The sequence below is a fragment of the Cyanistes caeruleus genome, chromosome 1 (genome assembly GCF_971803275.1).
Source record: "Cyanistes caeruleus chromosome 1, bCyaCae1.hap1.1, whole genome shotgun sequence".
NCBI classification, from domain to species: domain Eukaryota; kingdom Metazoa; phylum Chordata; class Aves; order Passeriformes; family Paridae; genus Cyanistes; species Cyanistes caeruleus.
This window is the reverse complement of record NC_141701.1, coordinates 4,179,557-4,192,358: the sequence shown is the minus strand read 5'-3', so window position 1 is coordinate 4,192,358 and position 12,802 is coordinate 4,179,557. Positions and strand designations below refer to the sequence as shown.

General features: G+C 39.7%; 1 long non-coding RNA gene across 1 annotated transcript; it reads right to left on the bottom strand.

Moving 5' to 3' along the window:
• Nucleotides 1-3,527: 3,527 nt before the first annotated feature.
• Nucleotides 3,528-10,450, bottom strand: LOC111925236 (uncharacterized). Its single transcript, XR_002862135.2, has 4 exons — nt 10,038-10,450; nt 8,122-8,297; nt 7,576-7,716; nt 3,528-7,206 (listed from the first exon to the last, which is right to left on the bottom strand). It is a non-coding gene; the product is annotated as an uncharacterized LOC111925236 (long non-coding RNA).
• Nucleotides 10,451-12,802: the final 2,352 nt, after the last annotated feature.

Below are 12,802 nucleotides of genomic sequence, written 5' to 3'. Positions count from 1 at the left end.
GGAATCGATGTAATGACTTTCTGGAAGATTATTTTCTTTACAACAACAACAATATAAAAGAGGAATGTACAAAGAATGAGAGATAAATTTTTCTCAAAGACTCTTTGATTCATTTGCTGCTCAGGTTGTGTTCTTTCTTTTCGTCCATGAAATCCTGACACCTTTTACGTCTTGTATTTCCTTCTCACAATTCTCTATATAATTTCCTGGTTTGTTTTTTATAGACTCATCCTTTGTTCTTCAGGAGTTTTCCCAAGTCTCCAAATGAGTTCACAGGATTCATACGGTGCCTCTTCCCTTGGGAATTCCCACACCCAGTCACAGGAACCCTTTCTTTTTTATATTTGAAACTTATGACTCAAAAAATCATCCCGCGCTGTCACACAGCTTGACGTCCTTAGCCCAGCCCATCCCTGACATTTCCCTTTCAATTTCCAGCAGCTAAAATAAAATCACCAATCTCCATTCTTGATTTATTTTATTTTATTATTTTATTTTATTTTATTTTATTTTATTTTATTTTATTTTATTTTATTTTATTTTATTTTATTTTATTTTATTTTATTTTATTTTATTTTATTTTATTTATTTTTTGTTATTTTTTCACTATTGATAAAAATTTACATTATAGTTATCCAAGACAACAAATCAATTATTTGGGTTCTGATTTTCTAGGGAAAGAAATATGAAAATCTCATGTTTACTTCCTTTGTTGCACTTTTATGAACAGCCTTTCTTCTGAGTCTATATAGCATCATTTTATCCCCACCTAGAAACATCTTTCTGATTACAAAGTAATCTTACTGGAAGAAAAATCCTCAGTTTAGAAAATGCACATTTTTCTGAACTTTATTTTGTGGGGAATTAAATTTTCAGCCTAAAAGTAGTCAAGTAGATAATTTCACTGTTTCTTATAATTTTACTAAATTGAAGGAATTAATCTGATCTTACTATCACTTACTTATGATTTATGTATTATTTTTAATATAATTGTAATGGTCTATTTATATGTTGTATTGAGACCAATGTACATTGGTGCATTATCAGAAAGGGTTCACTTCTTTCTTGACCAAATGAAAGCAAAATTGTTCTGCCTTTATCTCCTGATAGGGTTTCATACTTCCAGGTTATGATTTTGTCCATATTGTCACTACTTTGCCTGCACATTCTGTTCTCCAGCCAGGACAGATGACAAGGTCCTGGAGTTCCTCATGATATGAAGGTTCAGTTTGATGCCCACATTAAATTACAGTTTTTGGCCTAACTTTGTGGCACTCTGTCCTCTCAGCTTTCCTTAGACCCTACAAAACCTCATTGCTCTGATTTTCTAACCTCATTAAAGGGGGTTTTAAAAGGGTTAAATTAGGGTCCCCGTTAAGGGACCCTACAGCATCTCCTGATGGTCTTCCCTCCACATTTGTCTCTATTTCACCTTCAATTTCTCTTGGTCTCCAGTCATTGCTGACAAAAATCTCCAGGCTACCTTTGAGATCTTTTAATTTTCATTACTTTTGCCTTTAGGTGTTTACTTCTGTGTGGACAAATAGTAAAAATCTCAAGTGCACCAAGCAAAGAAAAACACTGGGATCACATTTTGAGGTAGTCTTTAATTATGTGATCACATTCAACCTCAGATTCATACTTTATTTTGTGCCCAGAGCATAATGATAATTTAGGAAGAAGACAGGCAATATGTTGTTTCTGTTTTCCTGTTCAATGACTGCAGCAAGTTTATCCCAGTTTATCCTTGAACCTTACTCAACCCTGTTCTACAGAGAAAACAAAAAATATCTTCTTGGGATCTTCTCTTATGTTCAATATTGCGTCTTCTGAGGGTTTTTCAAATTCTTAGGAGCCAATTTTCAAAATGCTTCTATTTCTGGGATCATGCATAATTCACATAATTGAAGGCAAATGTTCCCCTAACTTTTGGGTGCTGAATTTCAGTTGCCCTGTTTAGATAATAAATACAGCTGGAAACACAAATTTTAAAGATTTCCAGCAGAGCCCCTGTGATAAAAGTGTCGATTCCTCTTGGATTTGTGGGACCCATGGAGAGAGGTGGCACCAGAACCAGAAGCTGAGGACATGGATGTGTCTCTTCCAATGAAGATCTCTTCCAATTACTGGAAACCCTCTGAAATGCAGGAGATACGAGGTATATCCATGAATCTCACAAACAGTGGGAAGGATTTATTATACTGGAAGTGAAAAATCACCAGCACCTTGGCACTTCCTGTTTGCCTAGTCAAACTTTGGTCAAGACCTTGACATTTAGGGGCAGGTGAACCTTTCTCTTCGGGTCCTGAGCAGCTGAGCAATATCTCAAAGAAATGCTCCTGTCTGACCTCTGCAGGTGTGGTTTTGTCCTGGTTGGTTTGTTGATCCCACAGGGGTGATGAATAAATCTCCACAGTGGCAGTATTTTGGTGCTGGTGTTCAGAAAGTGCATCCGTGGATTTTCTGGGTTAGCTTTCTTAATGGAAAGTTAGAAGCAGCTGCCAACCTTGTATCCCTGGGAAAAGGAGTTGGAATGTCTTTGTGGATTTGCATTCTCCTCTCTTCAACAGATCCTAATGGATTATACACACAGTTTGGGCCCAGGCATATCAATTCTTCATCCAGTGACAAATCTAGAGCTTGTAATTTTCTTTTTTCCAATCAAAATCTGAAGAACAGTCTAAAGGGGAACTTTTTCCTGAGAAAAATTTTCCTGGTTTTTATTTTATTTTATTTTATTTTATTTTATTTTATTTTATTTTATTTTATTTTATTTTATTTTATTTTATTTTATTTTATTTTATTTATTTTATTTTATTTTATTTTTTATTTTATTTTATTTTCTGGAGGAGATCCCTACTACCTTGGCTCCCATTTTGGTAAATCCAGAGGAAATTTCCCTAAACTTCTGTGCCATTCTGTAACCCCTCAAGAAAACTGAATTTTTCATAGTTCCAGTCCTTTGTTATTCTAAGTGCAACAGCTCTGCTGTGGTTTCAGTAACTGATGAAAATAGACAATTTGCAGCTTCTTGAGAGAACAATAGAAGGAATGAAAAGACTAATGACAACAGCCAAGATTCGTGGCCCAGAGAAAGCAGGGCAACATCATTTTCCCATATTCGAAGTTGGAAAACATGAATCCAATTTCCTTCTTTTCATCATCAGTAAATAATTTGGATGTTTCCCGTCCCTTAATTGTGCCTTTGTTTCTGTGATGAGGGGAAATCATTACCGTGAAAATCTGTTGGCTAAGTTTTCCCCACATCTGTGGAGTTTTTCACCAAGTGAGGCATTTGCCCATTTGCAGCCTAATGAACAAGAGGAATTTCAGATTCTTGAGATGGAGCCTACACTGGGAGGTTGGGAATCATCATATTTCAGAAAACAGCTTGGGCTGGGCTAGGAGAAAGATTTTATAGTTTCTGCCAAAATATGGGCAAATGATGACAGATTCAGTCTTCCTTTGTGAATTTTGGGGAAAAATATCGTGTTTTCAGGACCATGAGACCTTTTCTTCCAGTTCTCACTACAGATGATGGCACAATTCCCTGTTGGAATAAAAGCCCTGAGGATTTAACTTGGCTGTCACTTTCTTAAGGCTGAGACCCCCACTTAGAAAATCTTTTATCAGCCAGCACTGGAAAATATTTTCCCAACATCATCTGCACTGGTGGTATCCAAAACAGACCTCTCCAGGTTTAATTTAGTTCACCAAGGTTTCCGCACATTATAGCCTCTCATTTCTCTACTCAGTGACAAAGGATCTGGCTCAAGGTGAAATTTTGGGAAGCTGAACCCTGCAGCCTGTTGTTTTTTATTCTCAGAGCTGGTGGAGAGACTTAGGAGAACACAGTATGCCACAAAAGAGCAAGACTCAGGAAATTTGCTGTTAAACTGGTCTTTAAGGAGTTGGAGCTGTTCACATCCCAGACTTCAGGAGAGGGAGTGTGGGATGAATCTGGGGCACTGGCCAGGCGGAGGACAGTGTGAGGGGTTACAGCCTGGGTGAGGGGTGAAACAGGTCCCTGTGGTGAGGAAATGCAGATGTACAGTGGACACAGGAAAGCCCTGGCAGCTCTGTGATCCTTTCCTGGACAGTGGGGATTACACACTCAATCACAGCCTCTTTTACAGTTTAGGAACCAAACAACTCCTGGTATGTTTTGGTTACCAGCCAAATTAGAGCTTTACTGAGAAGGTCCCTTTCAGTCTTATTCTCTTATCTGTCCGGCACTTCCATATTGCAATCCATGTTGTGGGTTGCAAACAAATCACCAAGATGGGCATCAATGTGCTAAATTGGAGGGATCAGATCAGTCTCTGGACCAGAGAGATACGGGGATAGAGAAAAACAAGATCCTCTCTGGGATTGCTTCAAGCAGACAGAATTTGGTCACCCTTTTAAACTGTTTCCAAACCTGAATCAAAACCCATCATGGTTAAAAACCAAGGGAATAAACAAACCCTGTGTGCATTGTATTGTTCAATGTTCTCTTTAGGGTGGCAGGTGGCTTTGAAGTCATAATAACAGGAATTAAGAGTTCAAATGGCAAATATTCAAAAGCACAGTCTCCATATGCCTGTATTTGTGTTCTAGCCCTGGGATAAAAAGGAGTATTTTTTGCAAGAAGATCCTATGCCAGCCCCCTGCACACAGCTTTGCAGCTTGGGTTACACACACAGATGTTATATTCTGATATTCTCTACAGGATATTGCAAATGTTTCCTGCTAGGTTTTTAATATACTAGGATATCTTGTATATGATTTCCCCCTCCTCTTTATAGACCTTGGGTATGTGTTTTCTCATCTCGGAGACTTGGATTGACATTTCAGCCAGGAGGGAAAAGTCAAGGGAAGTCATTCCTTCCATGAGGGAGAAAACTAATTTCCTTGCTGTTTTAAATTTGTGAGAGTCTTTTCGAGAAACCTCACAACTGATGTGCAGTTTTTCAGGCAGCAACAATTCCTTTCAGGCATGTCTGGTCTCAGATTTGAACCTGGATGCCTTTACTGCATCACTGCCATAGAACTGAGAGAGCTGCTTTGCTTGTGTGGCTCTGCTGTCCTCCAGCAGACTGATCACCAGAACTAAATATGCCACTCACTCTGATCATTTGCACTCTTAAATATATCCACCCTGATAAATCTCTCAGTGTGTATCTTTGAATTTAGAGATGGCAACATTATGATCCTGGTTATAACAGAAAAAGAGAGGAAGAATTCAAGTTTGAGTTTGACATCTAAGAGGAAATTATATTTCACTATTAAAAAATCCCCTTGCAATTTGAATGTGTCTTCCTGCATTTAGAAAAAAGAAGTCAAAATCATTTGAAATAGCCTGACACAGAAATCTGAACTTGGGGGTACTGGGTTTTGTGGATCTGAGCAGCAACAGGAACACTTCAAGTGCACAGACTTTTTATTCCTGTTATTTTCAGGACACCTGTTAATTCCATCACAACTGGCATTATACAGAGTGTGAACACTGCCAAACAGCATCATAACTGCTCAGGGTGTCTGGGAATGGTTCTATCCCTGAAAATGCCTCCCAAATGGAGGTCCTCAGATCACATTTTTTTTCCCTTTGGAAAACTATGAGAGAGTTTAGAATCTTGGTTTTTCTCTTATTTGAAAAGAGACAACCGGAAAGTACGTGATTAATGAATGATGTGACAGAGCTTTATAAACTTATGAATGATGGAAATTGTTATGATCAGGAAACAATTATTCACTGTCTTGCTCTCTGCAAGTGGTGGAGTCACCATCCCTGGAGGTGGTCAAAGCACAGAGCAGATGGGGCACTTTGTGTGTGGTTTAGTAGGAATGGTGGAGTTGGGTCAAAGATTGGACCTGATGACCTTTAAGGTCTTTTCCAGCCTTAATGATTCAGTGATTCTTGTTTAGGGCTGGGCAGCGGAGCAATCAGACCAAGCAGCGAAGCAATTTCTCTCCCAAAATACAGTGAAATACAAAAAAAAACCCCAAAAACTCAGGGCATTTTGAAGGGGAATGAACAGACTGATAGTGGATAAATCTGTGACTGCTGCTAGATACTGAAATCTCCATGTAACTTGGGCATGCAGGAATCACCTGCCAGAAGGTAAGAATTGTCCTGTTATTTGACTATTTACTGTGTGTTTATCAAAACAGCCATTCCTGCCTTTTGTGGAAAGTATTCTGCCCAGCTGGACCATTGGTCTGTGAAGTAATTATATTTTTTGATGTGATTTATTTTCCCAATGTGAAGGTCTCACAGAGACAGGGATCTTCAGCAGCCACTGATGAGAAGTGTTGGACATCCACAACCAATGAGACATTAAATTGTTCTGCTCTGTGGGGGTGAGGAGGCCAAACTCTCATTTCCATGGCCTCAAAATGCTTGAAAAATATTCTGATATATAAAAGAGGGGGAAAGAAATGAGGCTGAGGAAAACAAAACTCGAGTTCTTCTGAGAGCTAAATCATAATCATTACCATTAATTATCAATACTTAAGAGTCTTAGTAATGAATCATCTTTTCAGGAGTGTTAGTGAGATGAAGGACTGGTTGGTAACAGATCTTAAATCCAAGCATTCCACCTGTTCTGCAGTTGTTCCTTCCAGATTAGGTTGGGCTGCAGCTCCTGGCAGTGCACTTTTCCTGCTGATAAACAGCAGCATTCTCCCTTCAGGGCTGTCAGTCCCAGGTCTTTTAAGCAGCATTGCATTCATTTAAATTTAAAAGAAAAAAAAAAATTAAAAAAAAACCCAACTAGAAACTAAATAATGTAAGATAACAGAGAGGGATCAGTGTTTGGAGATGAGATGATTAAGTCAGGAAAGAAGCAGCTTTGTGAATATGTAGCCACCACTGGAAAAAATGCACACACAAACAGACAAACACACAAATAAATCTGAATTGCTTAAGGAATATGAGTGTGAATAAATTATATTTTATAGTGCACCAAACTGCCAAACATGCCATAACCCTGTGAAAACCACTTACGCTTTAATGGCTGAAAGGAATAAAGCTGACGGAAGAATAAATTCCCGGCGCACTGACTCCCAAATACATCTCCTATGGAAATAGTGCTGCTTTCCTCTTTGACTTCAAAAAAGCCACAGAATAGGGTGACTTTAAAGGTAGCCACGCTTGGTTTGGTAAGGATGCATATCTTGGCTTGAAGGAAGCTGGGGAGATGTTTTCCAGTGAGAGTTTAGGAGCTGAGGATAAGAAGTGAGAATGCAAATCTTGGTAGCTGGTGTGGAAAAGTTTGGTTGGCAGGTTCCTGGGATAAAAACTGAAAAATTAGGAGCTGAAATTTGAATTTATTCACACCAAAATAGCAGAGGGGACCATGCTGCTTATTGTGTTCAACCTCCTTTGCTCAATGGAAATCCTGCCATAGATTTTGGGTCCTGGAAAGTTCACTGTGTGAACCCCTAAATGCCATAAGACATGAAGTTAAAATTCCAGTGCTCATAACAAGCTAAAAACTCTATATTTAAATATTTAAAAAGACAAAACTCAACATAAAACCAAGATATCCAAGGAAGCAAGAGAGACTGAGCATGTTGCTTTTTTTTTTTTACCTTCATTTTCAATAGCTGGAGATTTGTAAGGTGGAAAATGGCCAGACAGTCCTAGGATGTGGCGCCTGTCCTAAGGAAGAAGGTCACCCCTTCTTTCCATCTGTTCCTCCAAATTCAGTGCTCTTTGGTGTATGATATGGACTTGAGGTCATAACAATATGGGGAGAGGAACAAAGGACATCTTTGGTTAGAAAAGAATATTCTTCAAATCATTAAACACAGACATCCCCATTAACCTAAGCTCTCCTGACAGATAGGGGAGTGATAATGAATATAATCCCTTGAGCTAAGGATGAGAGTCCTGTCTTCCTAAGGTCTAACACAGGTGACAGGACAAATGAATGGAACCCTTAAAACCCCTATTTCTGTCCATTTACTATAGAAGAAGTCAAGGGTGACAAGCTCAGCAATAGATTGAAAATCCAGGCATCTAAACTTAGGTGAGATGAATCATACAGTAAATGCCCTAACAGTGAGGACACTCATTATTCTTACATGGAATAATTGACCATGGAAAGGGGGAGAAACATCCCCATTGCTTCTCACCTTTACTGGCAATAAAGCTGCAGACATCTACTGTACCATCTATTAGGTTTCCTTGATCTCTGATTTTTATTGCATTATCAAAGCAGGTGAGACACTGTGTCGGCATTATATGAGCCTTACACACATTCTTCTTTTTTCCATCATTCTTGTATCAGCTGAACCAATGCTGACATGACCTGAATAAAAGGCAAAATACAGTGTCAGTTCACACTGAGGTAAAGTAGCTGTAAAAATGTTTATATATGTTTATACTCGCAATGCTTCTTTGATCATCATGATGAGCCCTTGAACGTTTCTGTCACTGGGAAGATCTGATTTGGGATTACTTTCATTCCTTTCTATGTAAGGGCAGAATTCCTAAGCAATCCTACATGAAGTAAGACTGTTTAAAATCTTGGCTTCACACATTCCCAGGCAGAGGTGTCAGTGCTGCAGACAGAGAGGAGCAGCAAGAAATGAGGAGGTGAGTTGTCTTCACCAGAAATGCACATCTCAGTCTCTTTCCTGATAAAAGATGCAGAACCAGCACATCAGCACCTGCATGGCTCCAGGGCTCTCCTCCTGCAGTGCCACTCATCCTCCAGACTCACTGAGATTAAGAGCACTGCCAAAAACCCCTCAAACTAAAGGCTTCAAACAGCCTTCAAGGGACTGAGTACACTTCTTTAATCAGCCCTTTTCTCCTTTGTCTTTCTAGCTGCAGGTACTACCCCTTTATTCACCTGTGGACTCCTGCCAGATTCAGGATGCTCACATCCCAAGCTGATGTATTTCTAAGGAATGGCTTCATGGATACCATGATGTGTGGAATAAAGTTTGATTTTAAGCACAAGACAGAAGACCAGTGTAAAGCTGGGAGTCAGGTCTTCCCATGCATCCTCCCCACCAACCCTCAAACACACACCATCCCTTCCTTTTCAGTCTCTGATGGGAAATGTGGCTTGTCCTGAGATAAGACAACCAGGTGGGAATTGCAGGAGGAACTGTCTGCATGCATCATGACTGAATTACAGAGATGAGGGAGCTGAGCTGTTGGTGCACATCAGCCTGAAAAGGGGATAAGATGCTGCTGGGGGCTGGGCCAGCTGGGCAGACTGGTCTCCCAAGGCTGCAGGCAGCTTCTGGGTGGGTTCTTCCCCTGGCAGAGATGCCCAGGATAGATCTGTCCTGAAGATGGGGTGATAATTTTGGATGGGTAAACAAAAACCACTAAAATCCAGTCAAATATGGAGGTAAGATCATAAAGTATCACCACAGGTGCCATGTTGCTTTGTTATTGTGAATTCTGCTTGTCCAAGGACTGTAAAACCTGTACATTTCTACCTGAACATGCCTGTATTATAACCCTGATCACCTTATCAGTGTGAGGGAGAACTGGTGAGGACAGCTTGAAATTTCAAGGGACCAGGACCCAACAAAAGTGGAAATCTGACTTTTGTACAAAGCAAATATTTTTACTTTTTTGGGGATAAGGACAGTTAAGGTAGTAAGAGCGAAAAACAACAAGTGAAAGGAATAAGGAAAACCATTCCCATTCAGTCACAAGGTTCAGAGTGGACCCTCTTGCCAAACTTAGCCCAGGACTTGGGTTTAGACTAAAGGTTTAGTCCTAAAGGTTTTAACAGCATGTAAAATCAACAGCACTTATTTGATAGCTTAAATCAAACTATTTAACACAAGATTCTATAGAATATACTATAGAATTTACTATAAGCACAACAGTAACTTATAAAGGCCTGACTTACAAATCTAAAGTGATCGAGAATCTTTGAGAACATTCACTGTACATACATATATATATATATATATATATATATATATATAGTGTATTCACACTGCACGCACACAGACCTAAACGAGTACGTACAAGGTATAAACCTGTGAATAACACCTCTCAGAGTCAGGGAAGGACTCACATTTGATGCTTCTACATCTTCTCAGTGGGTGAAGAGTTGAGCTTTGAGATCAGCCCAGGATCCATCATTGTTCACTGATCCTCCAAGTACAGAAAACTTGAGAATTCACTGGCTTTGAGAGGTGTCCACTCAGATGGAGATGCTGGTCACAGCCTTCTGTGGTCCAGGACAACTCTAAAGGTCTCACTCTGAACCTCTATTTATAGGGCTGCAAGAGAGGGCTTTAGCCACAGCAATTTTCCATCCTGGCCAAAATTCAGGTTGGCAGCTCTTCAAAGTTCCATAAGAAAAATGTTGTTGCACTTGAGTTGTTATTCAGGCAAGAGAAATAAGTTTCCAAGGCTGTTCATTAAAAAGCAGAGCTCATTAGACAGCACAAGTTCCTAGAAGCAGTCTGTGTTTCTGATAAGCTCAAGAGAGGCTCAGCCCAGGTGCTGTTCATCAGTGCCAAAGCCTAATGAGGATTTCAGATCACTTTGGTCTGAGGAGGGTGGGATGCACCACCACAGCTACATATTGGCCTTTTAAAATTATTTCTTATTTTATTTTGAATTAACTAAACTCACATACAAAAAAACAGGGTGGGAAAATAAAACCTTATAAGAGGATTTGGCAGAGAAATAAGACTGAAGAAATGAGATATTCTGGAATCAATTGAGATTGAAAGCAGGTTTGAAGTAAAGCAAAAACCAGAATATACAGTAACAGCAATCACTCAAGACAGACCTGAGAAATGGTACCAGAGTGTCTTAAGGCAGAAGATCTCTTTATAAAAGCTAGCACTGAAACTTTAGAAATATTTTTTCTTCTTCTTTCCTGATCTCTCAACAGAAGAATCTTGTAATGAGAAGCGAACCTCAAAGAGCTCTTGGCTGAGTTATGTCACTGTGGGTGCCCACGGTAATTAGGGCTTTACAAACTTTCTGAAGTAAGACCCAGCTCTCCTTTCATTTTCCTTTTCGCCTACACAGTACCTTTGCTATCCAGGCTCCTAAACTTTTTTCCTTTTTTTTTTTTTTTTTGCAGAAAGCATTGCCAAATTCAGTGACATAAAATAAGCGGCTGAGTGAAGACTGAAGGAGTCAGAGAAATTTAAGGTTTCATTGAGGCAAGTTTCCACAGTTATTGAGATACATTATGGTATTTTTGTGTTAGTGAGGCTTCTTCCCTCTCAGTTTTTCCCACTCAATTTTCCTCTCCATTTACTAAAAGGCTGTATTTTCAGACTTCTTTAAGAAGCTAACTGTTAGAATGTCAACATCTCTTGATTCAGTGTAAGCTAGAGATCCATGGAACAGTTTCTTGGTGGAGAGTTCTGCCTGCTGAAAATAATATTTCATAATACAGTCCTAAAAAACCAGTTCATTCTGTAACTTTACTTCTGTAAGAAAATCTAGATTTTTCAGAGAGAATTCTTCAGTGTATTGGAAGAGTAGTGAACTTTTACGCTTGCTGAAATATTGCAAGACATAGTGTTATTCAGAAAGTCATTTTGGTATGAAGACACATCTTATTTTCCTCCAGCATGGAAATGTGTCTTGCTCTGAGATAACAGGTTAATTCCACTCCTGAGCCCATGTTTGTCTGGAGAGCAGCGAGCGAGGAAGGCAGTGGAGTCGTGGAGAACAGGCTCGAGCATTTCCTTGTGTGCTTGCATTGACAGAGCCAGAGGGGCTGGATAAAGGGATGATGCTGTCTCTGAGGATACCCAGAGAATGACAGAGGGGTGAGAGAGCTCATGCATCACTGTCCTCTGACTGGCAAACAAAGCCCTGCTCCAGAATTAGTCAGGAATACTTGTTTTTAATGTGGGTGACAGAAAGAATTATGATTTGCTTTTATTCAATCTCATGAATAGCAGTGGTGAAGGTGACAGCCAGGACCAGGGCAGCTCCCTGTGTGACGTGTCCCCCTGCCTCCCTACTGTGCTCTGTCATCCAGCAGCTAAAGGAGTGTGGAGAGGAGGGAAATCCTGCCTTGCTGAGTCTTTTACCTTCTCAGAGTCACGGGCTGCACACCACTCTTCCCTCCGAGGTGTTTGGTGGGTAGCAGAGCTCAGCTTTTGTCAAGGCTGTTTCAGACTGTGACAAATTTGTTCCCTGAATCCACACACTTTTTAATCTAAATGTCAGGTAGGAAATTAAAGCCCTGCTGAAATGGAGTGTATTACCAGCATTTTATTAGATCACAAACAATTTAATAACCAGATAGAGGGAGAAGGTCATTTTGTTGTCAGTCCGGCTTATCTCATAAATTAGGCATCAGGTTTTGCACAAAAGCATCTCTCAGCAAATAAAATTATCTGGTTTGATGAAGGACCTCTGTCCATGGAAAACACATAACACAGATTAAAGAGGGAGCCCTGAAACAAAATTATGATCCCGAAATGTATGAAAGGGGATGGGTTTTTCAAAAATACTTTTCACACATTTGCCCTATTAACGACAAGTAAATGCCAAAGTAGCAAAGGACATGCCTTTCTGATGAATGCATGTGAAATTCTTTCAAGGTCAGTAAACAAAAGGGTTGGCAGATGAAATATGGATGATAAATAAGGTAGCTCTTAGTGACCTCAGTGGCTGAAAAGGGAAGAAACCCAGAACATTATCTCTTCACTAGAAATATTTATAGCCTAGAAATTACACTTTCCTGAGCAGGGCAATGAGTGATGCAAAGCAACATGGCATCGATTCCAACACATCACACCACAAATCTCTCTCTGGGATGAGGGAAAGAAGTGACAAGGAAATGGCTTGGTTGGAACA